General features: G+C 35.6%; 1 protein-coding gene across 13 annotated transcripts in view; it reads left to right on the top strand.

Annotated features, from left to right (window-relative positions):
* Positions 1 to 23,038, top strand: part of GALNT13 (polypeptide N-acetylgalactosaminyltransferase 13) — a 952,843-nt gene that overhangs the window by 418,675 nt on the left and 511,130 nt on the right. The gene's annotated exons all lie outside the window — the stretch shown is intronic.

Raw genomic sequence — 23,038 nt, 5'->3', positions numbered from 1 at the left:
CCTCTTCTTCAGAGTTTCCAGATTCAAATCAGTTTCATCAAATTTTGGTCTCCTGATGTCCAACCTCAGCTTGTAATTTACTTCATTATTCTTTATTAGAATTTTATATTTGGTGGAGTATAATCCAGAATCTTTCTCTCGGATTAGTTTTGATGTTTGGCAAAACTAACACAGTGTTTCAGGTTTAAAAATAAAATAAAATTAAAAAAAAAAAGGAAAGGAAAAAAAAGAGAGAATGAAGTCTACTCATTTTATTCCCCTTTAGGGAAATTAGGTTTACTCATTATCTTGCAACAGAAATGCCATATTATCTTTCTATCCGACCTTAGTATATTATTACTTGTGCTGAAAATTTATCCCTATTTGGGGTCAATTTTCTAGTTGTTTTTTTCTGAAACTTTTTATCCAACAGTTACCTGTTATCTACCTGACTAAATATACCTATTAAAAAATATGTAATTTCCCTCTATTGGCACATGTATGAAATAGAAAAACAACATGCACATACTATGTACAGAAAAATATTTATCCAATCTTTATTTATACCAGGAAACAAGTGTTCATGTATGTCAGCACAGAAAATTTAAAAAGGAAGATAATAGGTACTGCTTTTCTAACACCAGGGTTTGAGTGCTTCAATTTTTACAGTACTTTAAGATTTGCTGTACTAACTTAAAATATAAATTATGCCATCAAAAGAAATCTAACAGTAGATTTAAGCATTTTATTTTCAAGTTATGAGTGGAGAATGAGGGAAAAAAAAATAAGATTACTTACTTCCTGATACTAGATAAGATCCAAGGCATGTCATGACTGATTAATTTTTTAAGAAATTTCTTTGCTGAAGTAGGGGTTTGCAGTTAATAAATGGGATTCTGCTATTTATAAAAGTATGAGGTATCTGTAAACTGTGGCTGTTGACATTACTATCTCCCCTTTTAACAATATCTCAGTGGTTTCTCAATATTCCTCTAAAAGAAAGCACAACTCTCAGTGAACAGCTTTCCTTATTCTGGATTTTAAAAACTAATTTTTTAAACATTTCTACTTGGAAACATTTTGCTTACTATATTAGTCACTCTGAGGCTTAAAGGAAATGAATAAAAGCTTAAATTTTAAAAAGATAATGTCTACAGAGAGGATTTTACTCAGATATTCTGAATTTTCCTCAGTACAATCAGGCTTTTGTACTCTACTCCCTGAGAAATAAATCCAATGTTGTTTATTTAAACTTTTAGATCTTTGTAGTCTCCCCAACAACTCACATAACAAAAAGCAAGTACCTGTTACTATGTAAATTCTGATGTGAAAAATGTGAAAATTTTAGATACAGCCAGAAGTGCCAACCAAAATGAAGCTAATCAGTATCTATTTTAGGCAGTTAGCATTGGCAGATGTAGCAAATTAGATTATTGTTTGGCTTAATATACATTGTTGGCCTCAAGTAAATAGAAAATTTACTGTCAGGTATTTCTCCAGCATAGATGAGTTTATTTGGGATAAGCAGAGAATTGTAGTTCAGAATCTGCAACTAAGAAGTCATGAACAAGTCCCCTCACTGTAAGGGAGGGAGAATCCTTTTATAGAGAAAAGAAAAAGGAAATCGGGAGGGCCGTAGTAAACAGAGTTCAAAATTACATGGTCGCACTCTGGAGAAATGCCTGACAGACAGACATGAATCCCTTGAGAAACCTATGCCTTTGAAGTAGAAATTTGAATATTATAACTATAAATTAGCGTACTACATTCTAAATAATTGTAGATGTCTCTCTCTCAATTTTCCATGAATAATTGTTCTTCGTTGCCAAGATTGGAAGCTGGGACAAAGTGAATGAAACAGAAATTCAGTTGTATGTAGGATTATAGTATTGGGTATACAATAATGTAATATTGGATTATTCATTCATAAACACAGAGACAATATTTACAAATTTAGTTTTTGAAATTTAAGTTTTTAGTGTTAGCCTCCTCAGAAGAGATTGGGCAGATTATCATTCTGCCAGATCCTTAAATCAACAATCAAGACAACCAGATAATTTGAATGACTTATATGAGACAATGAGAAAATTGAATAACAGTAATAATTTCTACTTTTAAATGAGATGATAAATCAATAACTGAATGCTAAAGAAAGGAAGTGAAAGTGAAGTTGCTCAGTCGTGTCCTACTCTTGACAACCCGATGGACTGTAGACTACCAGGCTCCTCCGTCCATGGGATTTTCCAGGCAAGAATGCTGGAGCGGGTTGCCATTTCCTTCTCCAGGAGATCTTCCTGACCCAGGGATTGAACCCTGGTCTCCCATATTGTAGGCAGACGCTTTATCATTTGAGCCACCAGGGAAGTCATGAATGCTAAAGGGTGTGATGTAAATGATCATTATTGAAAGGAAAAAGTCGTAAGTGAAGAGGAGGTTTTTCTTAAGGTGCTAGAGTTTAAAGGATGAAGAAAATGTAGTTAATAAGAATTTTCTAAGAGTGTAGGAAAGTACAAACAGAGACTTGGAGGAATTGTATAATGTACTCATATCTGGCAGGATTATCACACATATAATAGAAGACCGATGTGATACCCATGGTCTTGGGAAGAACAAAGAACAGTATATACATAGGCAGAATGGTATCCCATAAAAAGCACTACTAGGGATTCAGAGACCTCCTTTTTTATTCATAGTGGGAATTGTTGATTCTGTTTAATAAAATTTTGTGAGTGCACTTTTAAAATTGTAAGTTATATGAATGTTATTATTGTGGCTTCCCTGGTGGCTCAGATGGTAAAGAATCCACCTGCAATGTGGGAGACCTGGGTTCGATCCCTGGGTGGGGAAGATCCACTGGAGGGGAGGGCATGGCAACCCCCTCCAGTATTCTTGCCGGGAGAATCCCATGGACAGAGGAGCCTGGTAGGCTACAATCCGTGGTGTTGCAGAGAGTTGGACATGGTTAAGCATAGCACATAATAGCTATTAAATGTGTATTGACTGTAAGCTGAAATTATATCCACATGTACTTTTAACTTACCTTTATAAGTAGAAATGAGAAATGCGGAAGTACTAGTTTGGAATCTTACTGTGCTTTTTAAAAAACCATCAAAACTATTCTCTTCTTAAATAAATCGTTGATTGCTATGATAATACTGTGTAAACTGAAGAACACTATCTGAGGAAATAACAAACATACTATTCTAATTCTTATTCAAAGCTTTGTTATTTATAAATACTAAGGTGTTATTTGTGATAGTAGCATTCAGAAATCTACATAGTTTAAAAGTAATTTGGTAAGGATATAATGAGTAGTATTTTACTCCCTAGATGCACAAAACTCAACATGATATATATGACAAAAGTATTTAGAATTTCCTGCCAAGCATGAGCAAAACCAACACTTTTCTGAAATAATAGGATTAACTTTTTTCTCTAAATAACCATTTTTAATATTTTTGAATCTTACTCTGATTGTATCTTGCCACTGCAAATTGACATGTACAATGTGGACTTTGATTCTTCATATGGAGGATTATAACTGCCTTCTGAAGTGCCAGAATGAGCTTTACTTAGGTTACATACTGTCTTCATATGCTAACTTGTATTTTTAGTAACTACAAGTGAAAATGAGGCTATTTGTTGACACTTGTCATTGTGTATTGCTCACATTTATGGCCCTGAAGTTTTTTTTTTTTTTTTTTTATCAGTGTACCTTTATCCTACTTTAGTTTTAATAGCAATACAAAGATATAATCATGCCATATTTCATTCTTTCCCTCTTGCAATTGAGGAAACTGCTGGTTAGAGAAATTATTGGGTTTTATAATTGCCACATATATTTTAAATGGGAAAACTGAAATTAGACTCAGGTTCTGATGTCATGCCTGGTGGTTTTTACTATGTATCTCTCTAATTTGTCATTAATATAATGAAATTGGAATGATTTTAGAGAATTAGATAACTGTGTAGTCAAGTGGAAGACCAAATAATGTATACTGATAAACCACTTTATGTTTGCAATATTTGTTCTATTGTTTCTGCATTTTTTAAAGTGAAGTATAATTGACTTACATTGTTAGTTTCTGGTATACTGCAAAGTGATTATATATACATATATATACACACACACATATATGCTTTTCCACTAAGGGTTATTACAAGATATTAAATGTAGTTCCCTGTGCTATATAGTAGGACCTTGTTGTTTATCTATATTACACAGTAGTGTGTGTCTGTAAGTCCCATTTCCTAATATATTATTCGCCCATCCTTTCTCTCTGGTAACATTAGTTTGTTTTCTGTCTAAGGAGTCCATTGTGAATAAGTTCATTTGTAACATTTTTTTTTAGTTTCCACACACAAGTGATATGACATTTTTCCTTTTCTGACTTAATTCACTTACTGTGATAATCTCTAAGTCTATCTATATTGCTGCAAATGTCATTATTTTGTTTTCCTTTATGGTCAAGTAATAATCTGTTGTGTGTGTGTGTATGTGTCTGTGTATTTGGTGTGTTTGTGTATACATGTAAATACGTATTGGGCAGATTCTCATTGTGCCAGAAACTTACATATGTATACATGTATTGTTGTTATTCAATGGCCCAGTCATATCCAACTCTTTGCAACCCCATGGACTGCAACATGTCAGGCCTCTCTGTCCTTCACATCTCCTGAAATTTGCCCAAGTTCATGTCCATTGCATTGGTGATGCCATCCAGCCATCTCATCCTCTGATGTCCTCTTCTCTTTCTGGCCTCATCTTTCCCAGCATCAGACACTTTTCCAGTGAGTCAACTGTTCGCATCTCTTGACAAAAATACTGGAGTTTCAGCTTCAGCATCAGTCCTTCCAATGAGTATTCAGGGTTGATTTCTCTTAATCTTGACTGCTTTGATCTTCTTGCTGTCTGAGGGGCTCTCAGGAGTCTTCACCAGCACCAGAGTTCAAAGGCATAAATTCTTCAGCACTCCACCGTCATTACAGTCCAGCTCTCAAAACCATGTGTGACCACTGGGAAGACCATAGCCTTGACTTTTGTTGTCACCTTTGTTGGCAGAGTAATGTGTCTGCTTTTCAACATACTGTCTAGGTTTGTCATAGCTTTCTGCCATAAAGCAAGTGTCTTCTGATTTCATGGCTGCAGTCACCATCCACAGTGATTTTAGAGCCCAAGAAGAGGAAATCTGTCACTACTTCCACCTTTCCCCCCTCTATTTGCCATGAAGTAATGGGGCCGGATGCCATGATCTTAGTTTTTTAATATTTAGTTTCAAGCCAGCTCTTTCATTGTCTTGCTTCAGCCTCATCAAGTGGCTTTTCAGTTTCACTTCTCTTTCTGTCACTTAGAGTAGTAAAATCTGCATATCTGAGGTTGTTAATATTTCTACCGGCTATCTTGATTCCAGCATGTAACTCATCCAACTCGGCATTTCTCTTGATGTACTCAGTGTATAGATTAAACAAACAGGGTGACAGCAGACAGCCCTGTCATATTCTTTTTTCAATCTTGAACCAATCAATTGTTCCATACATGGTTCTAACTGTTGCTTTTTGACCCGCATACAGGTTTCTCAGTAGACAGATAAGATGGTCTGGTATCCCCAGCTCTTTAAGAGCTTTCTACAGTTTATCCACACAGTCAAAGGTTTTGGCACACTTGATGAAACAGAGGTAGATTTTTTTCTGGAATTCCATAGCTTTCCCTTTGATCCAGCAAATGTTGGCAATTTGATCTCTGGCTCCTCTTCCTTTTCTAAACCCAGCTTGGACATCTGGAAGTTCTTGGTTCACATAATGCTGAAGCCTAGTGTGCAAGATTTTAAGCATGACCATACTATCCTGGCAGATATATGCAATTGTCCGGTGGTTATCACATTCTTTGGTACTACCCTTTTTGGGAATTGGGATGAGGATTGACTTTTTCCAGTCCTGTGGCCGCTTCTGGGTTCCAGATTTTCTGACTTATTGAATACAACACCTTGATGACACCATCCTTTAGGGTTTTGAATAGTTTTGCTGAAATTCCACGCATCCACTGGCTTTATTAATAGCAATGTTTCCTAAGGCCCACTTGACTTTGCTCTCCAGAGTGTCTGGCTCTAAGAGGTTGACCCCACCATCATAGTAATCTGGTTCATTTGGATCTTTGTACAGTTCTTCCTTGTAATCTTTCCATCTTGATCTCTTCAGCATCTACTAGATTTCTACTGTTTATGTCCTTTGTTGTGCCCATCTTTTGGCAAAATGTTCCCTTGATATCTCCAGTTTTCCTGAAGAGATCTCTAGTCTTTCCTCTTCTTTTGTTTCCCCTTAGTTTTATATACTGTTTATTGAAGAAGGCCTTCTTGTCTTTCTGTGCTGTTCTTTGGAAATCTGTGTTTAGTTGGACATACCTTTTGCTTTCTTACTTGCTTTTTACTTCTTTCTTTAGCTATTTGTAAGGCCTCATCAGATAACCACTTTGTCTTCTTGCTTTTCCTTTTCTTTGGGATGGTTTTGTTCACTGCCTTCCATACAATATTATTGACCTCTGTCCATAGTTCTTTAGGCGCACTGTTTACAAGTTCTAGTCCCTTGAATCTATTTGTTACCTCCACTGCATATTCATAGGGGCTCTAGGTTGTGCCTGCCTTGCCTAGTGGTTTCCTGTACTTTGTTTAGTTTAAGCCTGAATTTTGCTATGAGAAGCTGCTGATCTGAGCCACAATAAGCTCCAGGTCTTGTGTTTGCTGACTGTAGACAGCTTCTCCATCTTTGGCTAAAAAGAATGTAATCAATTTGATTTTGGTATTGGACATCAGTAATCAAATTGATTACATACTTTACACGTCATCATCTCTTGTGTTGTTGAAAAAACGGTATTTGCTATGAGTAATGCATTCTTTTGGCAGAATTCAGTTAGCCTTTGTCCTGCTTCATTTTATTCTCCAAGGCCAAACTTGCCTGTTACTCCAGGTATCTCTTGACTTCCTACTTTTGCATTCCAATCCCCAGTGATGAATAGAACATCTTTTTTTTTTTTTTTGGTATTAGTTCTAGGAGGTCTTCTAGGTATTCATAGAACTGATCAACTTCAGCTTCTTTGGCATAGGTGGCAGGGGCATAGACTTGGATTACTGTGATGTTGAACGGCTTGCCTTGGAAACAAACCAAGATCATTCTGTCATTTTTGATGTTGCACTCAAGTACTATATTTCAGACTCTTGTTGATTATGAGGGCTACTCCATTACTTGTATGGGATTCTTGCCCACAGTAATAGATATAATGGTCATCTGAATTAAATTTGCCTTTCCATCCATTTTACTTCACTGATTTCTAAGATGTTGATGTACTCTTGAGAGTTCCTTGGACAACAAGGAGATCCAACCAGTCCATCCTAAAGGAAATCAGTCCTGAATATTCATTGGAAGGGCTGATGTTGAAGCTGAAGCTCCAATATTTTGGCCACCTGATGTGAAGAACTGACTCACGGGAAAAGACCCTGATGCTGGGAACAATCAAGGGCAGGAGGAGAAGGGGACGACAGAGGGTGAAATGGTTGGATGGCATCACTGACTCGATGGACATGAGTTTGAGCAAGCTCTGGGAGTTGGTGATGGACAGGGAGGCCTGGTGTCACGACTGAGTGACTGAACTGATGTTTATTCTTACCATCTCCTGCTTGACCATATCCAATTTACCTTGATTGACGGACCTAATAGTCCAGGTTCCTATGCAATACTGTTCTTTATAACATCAGATTTTGCTTTCATGACCAGACACATCCACAACGGACAACAAATCTCTTCATTCATCTGTTGATGTATACTTCAGTTACTTCCATGTCTTGGCCATTGTAAATAGTGCTTCTGTGAACATTGGGGTGCATTTGTATGGAGTTTTCATCTTATCTGGACATGTGCCCAGGAGATGGATTGTGGGGTCATATGGTAACTCTGTTTTTAGTTTTTAAAGGAACTTCCATACTGTTCTCCATAGTGGTTGCTCTTATATTCCTATCAATAATGTAGGAGAGTTCCCTTTTCTCCACATCCTCAAGTGTCTTCTAATTTCATGGCAGCAGTCACCATCTGTAGTGATTTGTAGCCTAAGAATAATAGAGGCTGTCACTGCTTCCATTTTCTCCCCATCTATTTGCCATGAAGTGATAGGACCAGATGCCATGATCTTTGTTTTTTAAATGTTGAGTTTTAAGCCAGCTGTTTTACTCTCCTCTTTCACGTTCATCAAGAGGCTCTTTGGTTCCTCTTCACTGGACTTCCTCTTTCCTGGACTGCCAGGGAAGCCTCTTATTTGTACACTTTTTGAGGATGGTCGTCCTGACTGCTGTGAAGTAGTGCCTCATTGAGTTTTGACTTGCATTCCTCTAATAGTTGGTGATGCTGAGCATCTTTTCACATGCCTGTTGAAGATCTGGATTTTTCTTCAGAGAAATATCTACTTAGGTCTTCTGCCTGTTTTTTGATTGGGTTGTTTTTTTCTTGTTATTGAGATGTTTGAGCTGTTTGTATGTTTTGGAACTTGCACCCTATTTATCACATTGTTGGCAAAAATTTCCTCCCATTCTGTAAGTTATCTTTTTCTATTTTTATATATAAGTATCCAAAGGTGATAGCAACCTGAGCACTGTCCTTTTGGAGATCTCTGGTATAGTTCCAGTTATAAATTCATAATCCTGGGAAATATATGAGTGAAAGTTTTTTTTTACATTTTCATTTGTTTTGCATTTATTGTTTAGAATTTATTCTCTCCTATAAACCTGCTCACAACTATAAGGGGAAAAAAATGGATTTGTAAAATCTGTTAGCCCTTCCCCAGCAACCTAGCCATAGCTGATTTGCCACACATTATCCAAACTGGGCCGGTCAGATTTCTTTCAGAAATTTAGAATTGCGATTCTCTGATGTTAATCTCTATAGTCACTCAAACTAAAGTAATATAAGCTCATAATGGAAAGGTTCAGCTTTGCTTGGCCTGTGTGTATAAAAAAGCAGAGAAATTCAACCCAGAGAGGGAGTGAGGAGAGGGGGAAATTCCAGGACAAAACCAAACAAACGAAAAAACCCAAAACAGATATATGGAGAATAGCATGATTAAGAGATTAAATATCCTCAGAAAAATAAATGTCCAGGTTGCAAACATCTTTTCCCCCCCCCGACTCTAGTTTCCAGGATCTTGGCTGACCTTCTGCTCTTGCCTCCCTGTGTTGCACCTGTATTGTCTGTTCATTTATTTTGCTTCTTTCTTACAACACTCAGGACCTTGTGTGTGTGTGTTAGTGTCTCAGTCGTGTCCATCTCTTTGTGACCCCACAGGCTTCTCTGTCCGTGGGATTCTCCAGGCCAGAATACTGGAGTGGATTGCTGTTCCCTTTTCCAGAGGATCTTCCCGACCAGGGATCAAACCCTGGTCTCTGGCATTGCAGGCAGATTCTTTACCATTTAGGCTACAAAATAGGCTACAGGTTACTGTTAAGACCTCAAGAACTTTTACTAAGACACGAATCAAAGATTTTGTGCCTTATGACCCAGCAATCCCACTGCTGGGCATACACACCAAGGAAACCAGAATTGAAAGAGACACGTGTACCCCAATGTTCATCACAGCACTGTTTATAATAGCCAGGACATGGAAGCAACCTAGATGCCCATCAGCAGATGAATGGATAAGAAAGCTGTGGTACATACACAATGGAGTATTACTCAGCCATTAAAAAGAATACATTTGAATCAGTTCTAATGAGGTGGATGAAACTGGAGCCTATTATACAGAGTGAAGTAAGCCAGAAAGAAAAACACCAATACAGTATACTAACGCATATATATGGAATTTAGAAAGATGGTAATGATAACCCTGTATGTGAGACAGCAAAAGAGACACAGATGTATAGAACAGTCTTTTGGACTCTGTGGGAGAGGGAGACGGTGGGATGATTTGGGAGAATGGCATTGAAACATGTATAATATCATATGTGAAACAAATCACCAGTCCAGGTTCGATGCAGGATACAGGATTCTTGGGGCTGGTGCACTGGAATGACCCAGAGGGATGGTACGAGGAGGGAGGTGGGGGGGGGGTTCAGGATGGGGAACACGTGTATACCCGTGGTGGATTCATGTTGATGTATGGCAAAACCAATATAATATTTTTAAGTAATTAGCCTCCAATTAAAATAAATAAATTTAAATTTAAGAAAAAAAAGATTTAAAGATTAAGATTACCAGTCTCATATTTTAAAAAGCAAATAGACTTAAATATTTTTAAAAAATTTTTAAAAGATTTTGTCTTTTAAAAATTTTTTAAAAATATTTAAGTCTATTTGCTTTTTAAAATATGAGACTGGTAAATCTTTGAAGAACCTTGACTAAGACATAAATCAAAGATTTACCAGTCTCATATTTTAAAAAGCAAATAGACTTTTAAATATTTTAATCCTGTTTAATATTTTACTTTGCTGTAGAAATAAATCTATTTTCATATTTGAAAATACATTTTTAATAAAAAAATTGCTTGTAACCCCACCATCTGGAAGTAGCTTCTGGTAATGTTTGATATATTTCATTGTAATCTGTATATGCCAGCATGTACTTGAGCACACACACATATACACACTGAATCATAATCAACAGCAAGCATAGTTTTGGTTTGCTATTTTTATTTAACAAAATGATTTTTGGAGATGGTTTTTATTTACTATAACACCATTTAATGAACCATATCCTGTTTACGATCATTCTGTTTTTTAATTTAAAAATATTAATTGTAGTCTCTTTGGTTCTTTGATTTTTTTTTTTTTATTCAGCAAATCTATATTAAGTGTCCACCATATATCAAATATCTTTGATACAATTAGCTCATAAGATATGTTTCCTTACCTTAAGGAAATTAGAGCCTTAATGTAAAAGAGCAATATATTCATCAAATTTAGATCAGTCAGTTCTTTGAGGGAAAAGAGGTTAAGTGCTTGTTAGTGGGAAATTGGATTTTGGACTGAATATTGACATATGAATAAATATCTAGAGAAAAGGGTACATGTGAAGCAGCAAGAGTTAAATTAGAAAAGTAAGCAGGGCACAGATCATGGTGAAGGGAGACTTACTTGCCATTATATAAGAAATGGATAAAACTGATAGTTTCAAGGAGGAGGGGTAGCTTGGGAGATTTGCATTTTCAATTGATTATATGGCAGCAGAAGATGGATTGCTCAGGTGTAAAACTTGATGTGAGGAAGCTACTGGAAGTGAGAAATCTACTGAAATAATCTATGTAGAAAATGAGATCCAATATCACTATATTAGGAATGGAGAGAGATTAAGTTATAGATATATTGAAAAGATAATTTATGGTATTTGATGACTGGTAGGCTGTCAAAAAGTGAAGAGTGAGGAGAATCCCAGATTATTCTGTCTTCTGGCTTGTTATGATTATTTGTTACATAGAATACAAGAGAAGGGGCAGGTTAGCAAAAGATTATGAGTATTAATTTAGATTATATTGGTCTTGAATTTCGTATTGGACATCTAAGTAGAGATCATCAGTAGTCAGCTACTGTGCTAGTCAGTTCAGGCTGACTATGAAACATACTATAGATTTGTGGTTTAAACAATAGAAATGTATTTCTCATAGTTCTAGGGGCTGAAAGTCCAAGATCATGATGCCATCATGGTCAGGTTCTGGTGACAGCTCTCCTCCTGGCCTGCAATGGTCCCTTTCTCGCCTCACATGGTGGAGAGAGAGAAGGCAAACTCTTTCACTCCCTCTTCGTCTAAGGCCACAGTCCTCTCTGATTAGAGCCCAGCCTTTATTACCTCATTTTACCATAATTTATCTCCTAAAGATCCTATCTCCAGATACTGTCATCTTGGGGCTTACGGCTTTAGCATATTAATTTGGGTGTGACACAATGTAGTGCTTAGAAGCTAGAAATAAACCTGAAATTTAACTTTTTGTAAGTGGAGAGGTAGTTGAGTATGCCTCATGAGAATAGATCAGAGAAGGCAATGGCAACCCACTCCAGTACTCTTGCCTGGAAAATCCCATGGATGGAGGGGCCTGGTAGGCTGCAGTCCATGGGGTCATTAGGAGTCGGACACGACTGAGTGACTTCACTTTATTTTTTCACTTTCATGCATTGGAGAAGGAAATGGCAACCCACTCCAATGTTCTTGCCTGCAGAATCCCAGGGACGGGGGAGCCTGGTGGGCTGCCGTCTGTGGGGTCGCACAGAGTCAGACACGACTGAAACGACGCAGCAGCAGCAGCAGCAGCATGAGAATAGATGAGTCTGCCCAGATTGGGCATTCAGAATAAGAAAGGAAATGGATCAAGAACTCAAAGATTCATGAATCTTGCTTTCTATGATTTTGTTACATGGTCTGTAATGAACAATGTTATCAGCACAGCATTAAACTTGCCTACTTGTAGAATGTTGTTGATGTCTACTCTTCCATAATCAGTATATAACAAATGTAATGTTAGATCTTTAAAAAAAGATCCTTGATTAAAATTTGCATGGGATTAGTAGAGGCTGATTGTTAAGTAGACAGACTTATATCTAAGTGAAGAAAATCTATCACAGATAAGTCCCCCTGCAGATACTAAACCATGATGGTTCTCTATTTGTAGTCATTCAAATGATACATGAGATCTATAACTCATGAGCTTAGAACTGTTCAGCATGAACTTTCCAGAAAGAAGTAAATATTTTAAAAAAGAATTGCTGTTTTCAGAAGGAAAGATATTGAGAATGTTGACAGCTTAACGTTTTTAGTATTAAGAAAAAATTTTAGGAAAAGATTTATAAAAGAAATTCTGTATAATATTAGAAATATAATGAGGGAATATATACATAGGAATTGGGAATCTGTCCCAGATATTCCACAGAACAGTTTGACAACAGCATTTCCATAAACTTAAATTGAACATTATTTTGAATTAAAAAAATAAGAAACAGTAGTTTTTGCAAAATTGCATCTCATGTTATTAGGTATTATATATCAAAAGTTTATATAAATGGCATGGATCTTCTTTTTTTGTAATCTTTGCCTATAAAATTTTGGTTTTTGCCATCAAACATGAGCCTTGGTCATCACATGTTAATAACCATATCTCTAGAGCATTGTGTCCAAAGTATGACAAACTTTTAGGTAATGCTGAACCTCTAGCCTGTGAGGGCATCTGGGGTGCTAACAGTGGTATGAACTGAAAGGAATACTGACTTTGTCCTATATATTATTTTCTGGATTTTTAAGAATGCTGAGGGAAAATCAGAAGCTATACAAAGTCACAATATATTGCAACTTATTATATTGTCTGTGCTAGTTTGCGGGGGAAATAAATTTGATTAGTTTAATTTATTCTTCCCAAGGGCATGATGATTTTTTTAATTCAATAGCCTGTAATTTTATTAATAGCTTGCAAACTGATTTTTTGTTTAGTATACAGTATATTTTCATAAATATACAAATGGAGAAGGCAATGGCACCCCACTCCAGTACTCTTGCCTGGAAAATCCATGGACAGAGGAGCCAGGTAGGCTGCAGTCCCTGGGGTCGCTAAGAATCAGACACGACTGAGAGACTTCACCTTCACTTTTTACTTTCATGCATTGGAGAAGGAAATGGCAACCCACTCCAGTGTTCTTGCCTGGAGAATCCCAGGGACGGGGGAGCCTGGTGAGCTGCCGTCTATGGGGTCGCACAGAGATGGACACGACTGAAGCAACTTAGCAGCAGCAACTGTATGTATTATACAGTAAAAAACCAGTATATTTTACCAGTATACTGTAAAAAACCAGTATATTTTCAAGCATGAAACTTTACATTAAGATCCCTATCAACTGGGGTATTATGCTTTCATTTACTTCTTTCTACATAAACAGATGGCTTTAAGAAATGTAACATTGCCCATTTCCAATCTTCTAACATCTTAATGATATTCCATGCATTCTAATAAATAATAGGTTAACTGTTCTGTGATTGTATTTACCACTTCTTTCAGGTAATTAGAGCTTTGCCCAGAGTACATAAACTTCATTTATACTTTAACCTGATATGTCTTTATGAGAATTTTCTTATACTTTAGTTATTGCTTTTAATTCTGATGCATTTTAAGGGACATGATGATTATGCCTTTATAAAGACATATAATACAGTGTATGGGTTAATAAGTAAATAAGAAACTTAGAGTTTCTGCTTGGGATGTAACGCTCTGGAAGGGGCATTACTGTCACCTTTAAAACAGCAGTAACAACTGGAGCATCTGCAAATCCAAAATTTTTCTTAAACACATCAGGGAGCTGAGGTGATAGGGCAACCAACTAACTCAACTTTTAACACAGGGCAGGATCACTTTTTTGGCTGGGGCAGATCCCATCAGCCATCAGTAATGTATGATACCACTTGTATGTGGAATTTAACTCAAAATAAGAGAGTAAAATGGTGCTTACCAGAGGCTGCAGGCTTAGAGGAAAGGGAGAGATGTTTAAGTGTATGAATTTGCATCATGTAGAAAGTAAGTCCTAGAGATCTAGTGCTCAGTCTAGTGAATAGAGACAGTTGTAATGTAATCATCAGACATTCTAAGAGCCTAAACTTAATGATTCTAAGCACTAAGAAGAGACAGTCATTATTTGTGATAGAGGTGCTAATTATTGCTGTAATAGCAATTAAATTGCAAATATAAATGCCTCACATTAATGCTATACACCTTACATTTACACAGTTATGTCAAATATATCTCAATAAATTTAAAAATGAATTTAAACTTTATTAATAAAGGCAGTGCAGGTTAGAAAGAGAATTTAGTGTCTCGAGGTTGCAGATATAAAACAGGCATTTTTGTTCACTTGTGTACTTTTCTATATGGATCTCATGGGATGCTCATGGAGAAAAATAAAGATTAGCTAGAGTCCTCAGAAAGCAGCTCTTCTAGCACAGACTTAGTATAGAGTACGGCAGCCACTCTGGGAAAGGCAGGAGATGCCATCTGGATTTTTCCATTCCTCCTGAAAAGTTTTAAACTGCTAGGGGAAGGATGAACTGTGACTCTTAGGGTCCTATCTGAAAACCCACTGAAGCAAGGGAAAGACAGCAGAAAACACCCCTCTTTCATTTAAAAGGCAATGCGAATACCTCCTCATCTCAGATCTGTAGCTGGAGGAAGATTGACGTGCTAAAAGGACCCAGAGCTACAGAATCTAGTTAAGACTGAGAGTCAATCAAAACAAAAGAGAATGAATATCCATCATCCTGGTCTGCCACCAGCCAGGCTAACCAGCTTCAAATAAAAATAACAGTGGAGCACTACGAGGTGAGTAAAATAACATGCAGAGAGGCTTTCTCAGAAGCACAGAGCAAAGGAAAGACTAAAGTTGAGGTAGAGAAGCTTGAGAAAAATCCCTCAATCCAACTAGTCCCAACCCTAAACGTAAGATAATACAAGAAGAATATGATTCCTGAATTACAGACAATAACTTTGGTAATAGCAAATCTCAAACCTAGCTCAAATCCTGAGTAAATTGATTCAAACCCTGGCACTAACAGAAGGATAGTCACTCTCATTTAAAAACATAAGAACCATTTGCTCAGTCTCTACTGTCCAGCTTTAAGCAAAATTTATGAGGCCTACAAAATGGCACAGTAAAATGGACAGACTGCCAAGACAATTCAACCGACTAGACATATGACCCAGATAATAGAACTATCAGACACATTTTAAATAACTATTATTAATATTTTATAGACCCTAATGTAAAAGGTGGATACTATGCATATCACATAGGTAATTTTAGCAGAGCTGGAAACCATAAGAAAGAATCAAACAGAAGTGTTACCAATGAAAACCATGGTAATGGAGTTGACGAATGCCTTTAATGGGCTCTTCAATATGCATGGTACAGCTGAGCAAAGAATTACTGTACTTGAATGTAGGTCCACAGAAATTACTCAGAATGAAAAACCAAGACAAGTTTAAAACATAGAAAAATCAAAAAAAATAAGAGTTATGTTACAGTATCAACTAATGTAATTGTAATACCAGAAGTAATTTTACATATGTGTAATTATAATCCAATATGGAAAAGACAGAATGCAACCAAATAAAATTTGAAGAAATGATGGCAAGTATTTTTTTTTTAATTAATAAGGAAAACATTGAGAATTTAATGAGAAAAATCAATGGGAAACACCAAAGCATGGATTGAAGTAGCTCAAAGAACAAATTGCAATCAAATGATAAATTAAGACAAACAGAAAATCTTAAAGACATCCAGGAAAAAATGCATATTATACACAGCTGACTTCTCATCAGAAATAATCCAGAAGACAAGAGTTGAAAGTCAAACACCAGGATTTAGTATAGTCTACAACTTTAAATTGTCCCAGAACTAGGTTATTTCACCTACACTGGTTAATGTCATGCGACTTGTTTCTCTATCACTGAACTGTATATAGTAAGAACATTAGCAGATGTCTAGCATGCTGTGATCAAACAAATTTTAAAGTAGGAAAACTATTTCAAAGGGAAGTGGTTTAAACTACTAATTGATTTTTTTTAAAACAGTATTTTGATCCATGAAGGCAGATATTTTGATCACTATTATTTATTAATACCTGCACCAGTGATTGGAATATAGTAGATATCTGATGCTTATTTGTCAAAAAATCTGTTGAATAAATTAATCTGTAATGAGAACACATCATAACTAAATATAACAAAACCGTTTTTCTAAAGCATGCTTTAGGAAAATCTAGAATCTATCTATCTATAAAACACACACACACCTAGAACATGTTTTAGGATTTTAGCATTATTGTGTTACAAATGTTAATTGAATATTAGTCAAAGTTGGAATGAGGAGTGAAAAATTTGCTTTGAGACAAAGACCTCCTTCCATCCCCAATAATTTTTGCTGCTGATAGACTTAAAAACTTGGCTTTCTATTATGCACTGATTTCATTTTTATTTTTTCTGGTATTTCTAATTTGCCCTTAGTAAGAGTTGAATGGCTATTTCTCCTTAAAATCTGTGCACACACACACATACACATATATATTAGAAGAATTATTAAGACACATTTTTCCCATTTATCGATGCACTTTGCCACCTCTTAGTGTCCAACTTAAAAACTGTTACACAGCAGCAGTGACTTCTCTAGAGATCTTCCATCTTAAAGTGAGAATAGTTAACATTATAGTTCCTTTGTTTAAATTTATCAATACTGAAAATAGCAGAATTGATCCCTTGATATATACTAATTGCCTAGAATGTGACCACAAATTCTGCATTGCAGGTACCATCATGGTAAATGCTGTTTAACTTATGCAAAATTTATAGAATGATGACAAAAAAAAAGCTTCTGAGAGAATAATTGTTTCCCCACAAGGTGAAACATCTTAGACTCCATTCCTAAAGTGGAAATCAGCCTTGACTTATCTATTGACTCATTTGATGCACACAAGTAATGGCAAGATAATATACAGTATTAAGATATATTCTCTCCTTCATGGCCCGGGTGTATGTATGTGTGTGTAGGTATGTCTGTGAGTGTGCATGTATGTATATATGTATGTACTTATTTTCATATACTTTCTTTTAACTAACTATTTCATTTTCCTTTACATCATCATGTGTTGTTGCTTTAAACTTTACAACCTGAGTCTGCCCTCTAATTCAATAAGGGAAGAAAGAAAACACTGCAAGAGTCTACAAAAATTCAGAAGGATAGTCCACAAAATTGGCCGCTTGTTGAAAACACTTGTAGATTTCTAAAGAAATATTGATGTCTTGGTTACAGCCCCAGAGATTCTAATTTAAAATTTATGGTGTGTAAATGGGATATTAGGATTTTAAAAAAAATCAGCTCCCCAGATGTGCCTTATATGCAATAAAGTTTGAAAACCACTGCTCTAGAAAATGTAGTTTATATAAGTATGTTTATATAAGTACCTAATAAGCAAAGATTCATGTGTAAATTAAGTAACCATTTTATTAACCTTTTATGATTTTAAAAATCATAAAAGTGTGCTGAGGTTATTTTTATTGAGACAAAGTGATTTGGTGTACTATATCAATCTTCAAGAAGGGGTGTGTTCTTTTTGTGGAGTGTATAGAATTACCCTCATTAAAAGTCAGAAAACATGGGTTTAAGTGGTGATTCTATCGCTTCCTAAGTATACTGCCTTGAGTGGACTTCTTATGAAACTTCCTTATGTATCAAGTGCAGATAGTATTTTATTCCTTATGGTATTTTGCAAATTCAGTGGAGTATGTGAAGGAAATTCTTAATAAACACAGTGCAGATTTTGAATATAATTACCCACTGTTGTTTCTAGCCTTTTTGTATATAGTGTATGTTTTTGAGATCATTTTACTGAATAACACATTTACTATTAACTCATTCACATATGTGTTCATTAAGTAATCCTTTATTCAAATGCCTACTATGTTTTTCGGACACTTGCTAGTACTGCAGATACAGAGCCACACCTAGTTCCTGTCTTTCAAATGAATCACTAATACAGAAGAAATGCACACACACATTTGTATTTTTTTTTAATTTTATTTTATTTTTAAACTTTACATAACTGTATTAGTTTTGCCAAATATCAAAATGAATCCGCCACAGGTATACATGTGTTCCCCATCCTGAACCCTCCTCCCTCCTCCCTCCCCATTCCATCCCTCTGGGTCGTCCCAGTGCACCAGCCCCAAGCATCCAGTATCATGCATCGAACCTGGACTGGCAACTTTTTTCATACATGATATTTTACATGTTTCAATGCCATTCTCCCAAATCTTCCCACCCTCTCCCTCTCCCACAGAGTCCATAAGACTGTTCTATACATCAGTGTCTCTTTTGCTGTCTCGTACACAGGGTTATTGTTACCATCTTTCTAAATTCCATATATATGCGTTAGTATACTGTATTGGTATTTTTCTTTCTGGCTTACTTCGCTCTGTATAATAGGCTCCAGTTTCATCCACCTCATTAGAACTGGTTCAAATGTATTCTTTTTAATGGCTGAATAATACTCCATTGTGTGTATGTACCACAGCTTTCTTATCCATTCATCTGCTGATGGGCATCTAGGTTGCTTCCATGTCCTGGCTATTATAAACAGTGCTGCGAGGAAGCTAGAATTCCAGGATATGCTTCAGTAAAACATAAATGCCACATCAAGGCCATTTTATAATTTTTTAAAGTCCAAACAAAATGCATTCATGTATAAGACATTTTTCTAATACCTCTTGGGCATTGACATTTGGAGCATTGAGTGGAATACATTGTTATTTAAAAATGTGTTTATTGGGAGGTAGTATAAACTATTAATGGATAAAGGTGTAAGCTCTGAAATCATATTGTCTTGGTTTAAATCTTTGCTTTACTGAAAGTCAGCTGCACAACCTTGGGCAGATTTTTAAATTCTGTGTTTCACTGTCCTCATCTGCAAAATAAGATAGCAGTGCTTACCTCTAGGAATTGTGAAAATCAATGAGATAGCACCTTTGATGTGTGGCACATGGGGAATGTGCATTATTCACAATTTATTGTAAAATCGCTCTGATATTGCTTAGTCAGGGAGAATATCCTTTTTGTTTTTTTACACATCAAAATGTTTAAGTGGAACTATATTGTACTTAAGGTATGTGCTAGGCATTACAGAACTAGAGAAAATGTGATTTCATTAGCCAGATAAAGGAAAAAGTTGGCAAACATGAAATATTTTATGTTAAATCAACATATCAATATTTTCTTTTTCTGCTTTCTGGCTTAAGCCTATTATTATTCATCAGACACTCATATCCTTTATTATGCCTTGTAGTAATTTTAAAGAGAACATCTGTTTTTGTAGAAAGTCTGCTACGAAACTACATCAGTAGAAAAAGTAGTAAACCTAATATAAAAAGTTGAGGACTGCTGCTAAGGCATGGGAGTATATTGATTTACTTTGTCTTCTGTTATGTGTAGGACACAATTATAAACTAACCATACATTTCAGATGAGTTGGTATTGTAAATTCAGTGGTTATTTTGTTCTTTGATAAAAATCTATAGATTTTAAGGTTTGTGAATGGTCTTATGAAATGTGGCTTCTTCCATGGCTGTATTGTGTCATAGAAATTACTCAAGCTAACTTAAATGGGGAACTCTCTGGATATTTTTTAGTCTGTGATACTTTGCTTGTTTTTCCCAATAAGTACACTGTGACTTTTAGGCATTAAACCTTTGCTTTGCTTCTTTTATATATATACACATATATATCTATATACATGAGTATATCTATATATATTTATGTTTGCATATATGTAATGGATATATTTTTTTCATATATATATGTGTGTGTATACATACATATATTTAAGAGGGAGTCTCTTGATTCAGATAATGCAAATTTTTCATTGCCTATTAAGTATTATTTTTATCTTAGAAAATGCTATGGTTTTCTTTCTGGGTTGATATTATGACAGAATGGGTCAAAATCAATGTAAACACAGTATTAACTTTATGAGAAAAGAAGTACACCAATATATAAATTGAAGTATATAAAAAGTATGTAAATTGATGATTAATTTATATAGATCATCAAGATAGCCATAAAACCTATTCACAAAAGAGAAGTTCAGAATTCCTGCAGCCTGGCTTATCCTGTTAAGAGAACATATATTTTTAAACAGACATAAGAATTTATATACAGGGTCCAGAGGGAAGCCCTTCTGTTACAGTATAAAATATACTTTGTATACAGTTACTGCTGATATAGGAAGCTTCTAACATCTTCCCCAAATCATCATGATGTTGGAGATGAGCTTTATAACATATCTAACTCGGATATAGATTTTATTGCTTTTTTCCTTTGTTTCTAAACAATGTGATATACTGACCAAAGATAGAACTGAACCAAGGTTGGATTTTTTTCCTGATTGCAAGGCTATGTCTAAGACTTAATATTGGTGGTGGTGGTTTATTTGCTCAGTCGTATCTGACTCTTGCGACCCCATGGACTGTAGCCCACCAGGCTCCTCTGTCCATGGAATTCTCCAGGCAAGAATACTGGAGTGGGTTGCCATAATCACCATAATTTTGTGTACAGCCACAGATCAGCTATTGATTTTATTTTTTTTTCCTGAATTTTACAAATAAAGACAGAGGGAAAAAATCAGAATAGGTGAAACAACTTTATCAATTTCATAAGAAACACCTAGCTTACTCAATTAAACAGTATATTGGTTCTTTTCCCTTGCATTATAAGCTTCAATAAGCCTTTTCAGGCTAAAGCTTGTGTGTGTTCTTTGTTCTGTACTTGAGCAGCCCTTTGAACTTTTGAATGCTGCTTCTCCTGTGTTCATCAAACTTCATTCCTTAGATTGTTGTTTATAGTTAGTTTTTCTCATATTTGTCTCCTAGACTAGTTTTTCTCATATTTGTCTTTCAGACTAGTTTGTAAACCTCATGACAATAAAATATTTCTTTCCATGGCATTGTATCAAGTAGGTGTTTGGTGAATGCATTGAATAGATTTAAACCTAACATTTAAACCTCGAATGTTTTATAATTGATTTAAACAAATTACAATGCAAGTGATACTCTTTCTATATAATAACTATCCTCATCTATAATAAGTAAAATAACTATGTGACTTGATACAGAAGACTTGTTGGCTATATATCATAGCTCTTAAAAGAAGGAGCAAGATCAAGATTTTGATGGGTGAAAGACTAGAGAAGGAACTCAAGTAGAACTTGGGTTCTGCTCAGAATATCCATTATGATTTAACTTCTCTGGATCTCTTACCTTGCACTTAAGTTGAAAATGATCACATTTGCACCATTAATCACATAGTTGTTCCCCTCCCCCCCAACCACTTTAGAAATACATACTGAGCACTATTATATGCTTCCCATGATTCTAAGTACTGTGGATTTAATCCCTACTTTCAAAGAATGATCTTACACTCAGTGGGGTAGACAAACTAGCAGACTCTTTTACTACAGGGTTACATGTTACAGGGCTTCTCTAGTGGCTCAGATGGTAAAGAATCTGCCTTCAATTCAGCAGACTCGTGTTAGATCCCTTTGTTGGGAAGATCCCCTGGAGAAGAACATGGTAACCCATTCCAGTCTTCATGCCTGGAGAATCCCATGGACAGAGGAGCCTGGCGGGCTACAGTCCATGGAGTCACAAAGAGTTGGACACGACAGCGCAACTAACATTTATATGTTACAACATTATTATTTGAGTCTTATTGTTTGGTGACAGCTTAAATGGCACATCTTCAAAGAGGAGATACCTGACTTACCCACCCTAATGTTTATCCCCAACAGTATCATGATCATTTTTAAAGTGAACAACACTCTCTAAATCTTCTTTCATAACAGTCTATTTTGTTTCTCCCAAATGAAATGTCAATCCTGTGACAACAGATGCCATTTTATTCACTTCCCCCCTCCCAGTTTTAGTGAAAAATAATTGACTACATCAGTGCATAAGTTTGAGTTGTACAGCATAATGGTTTGATTAACATACATTGTGAAATGCTTACCATAATAGGTTCAGCTGACATCCATCTTCTCATATATTATAGGTACAATAAAAAGAAAAATGGAAAAAACTCTTCTTATTATGATGAGAAAACTTAGTATTTACTCTCCTAACTTTTCTATATGTCATACAGCAGTGTTTGCTACAGTTATCAGGTTGTACTTTATATTCTAGTACTTACTTATCTTATAATTGCAAATTTGTATCTTTTGACATCTTTCCTGTATTTTTCCCTCCCTCATCCTTCCCTTCTGGTAACCACAAGACTAATTTTTCTCTGAGTTTGGTTTTTATCTTAAGTGAAATCATACAGTATTAGTCTTTATCTGACTTATTTCACTTAGCATAATGTCTTCAAGGTCCACTCATGTTGTCACAAATGGTAGTGTTTTCTTATTTTTAATGGCAATAATATTCCCATGAATATTTATACAACAACTTCTTTATCCATTTATACATTGATGGAAACCTAGGTTGTTTTGGTGTCTCGCCTATTGTAAATAATGCTGCTAT

This window comes from Bubalus kerabau, chromosome 3 (assembly GCF_029407905.1).
Source record: "Bubalus kerabau isolate K-KA32 ecotype Philippines breed swamp buffalo chromosome 3, PCC_UOA_SB_1v2, whole genome shotgun sequence".
NCBI lineage: Eukaryota > Metazoa > Chordata > Mammalia > Artiodactyla > Bovidae > Bubalus > Bubalus kerabau.
This window is presented reverse-complemented; position numbering and strand designations above follow the sequence as displayed.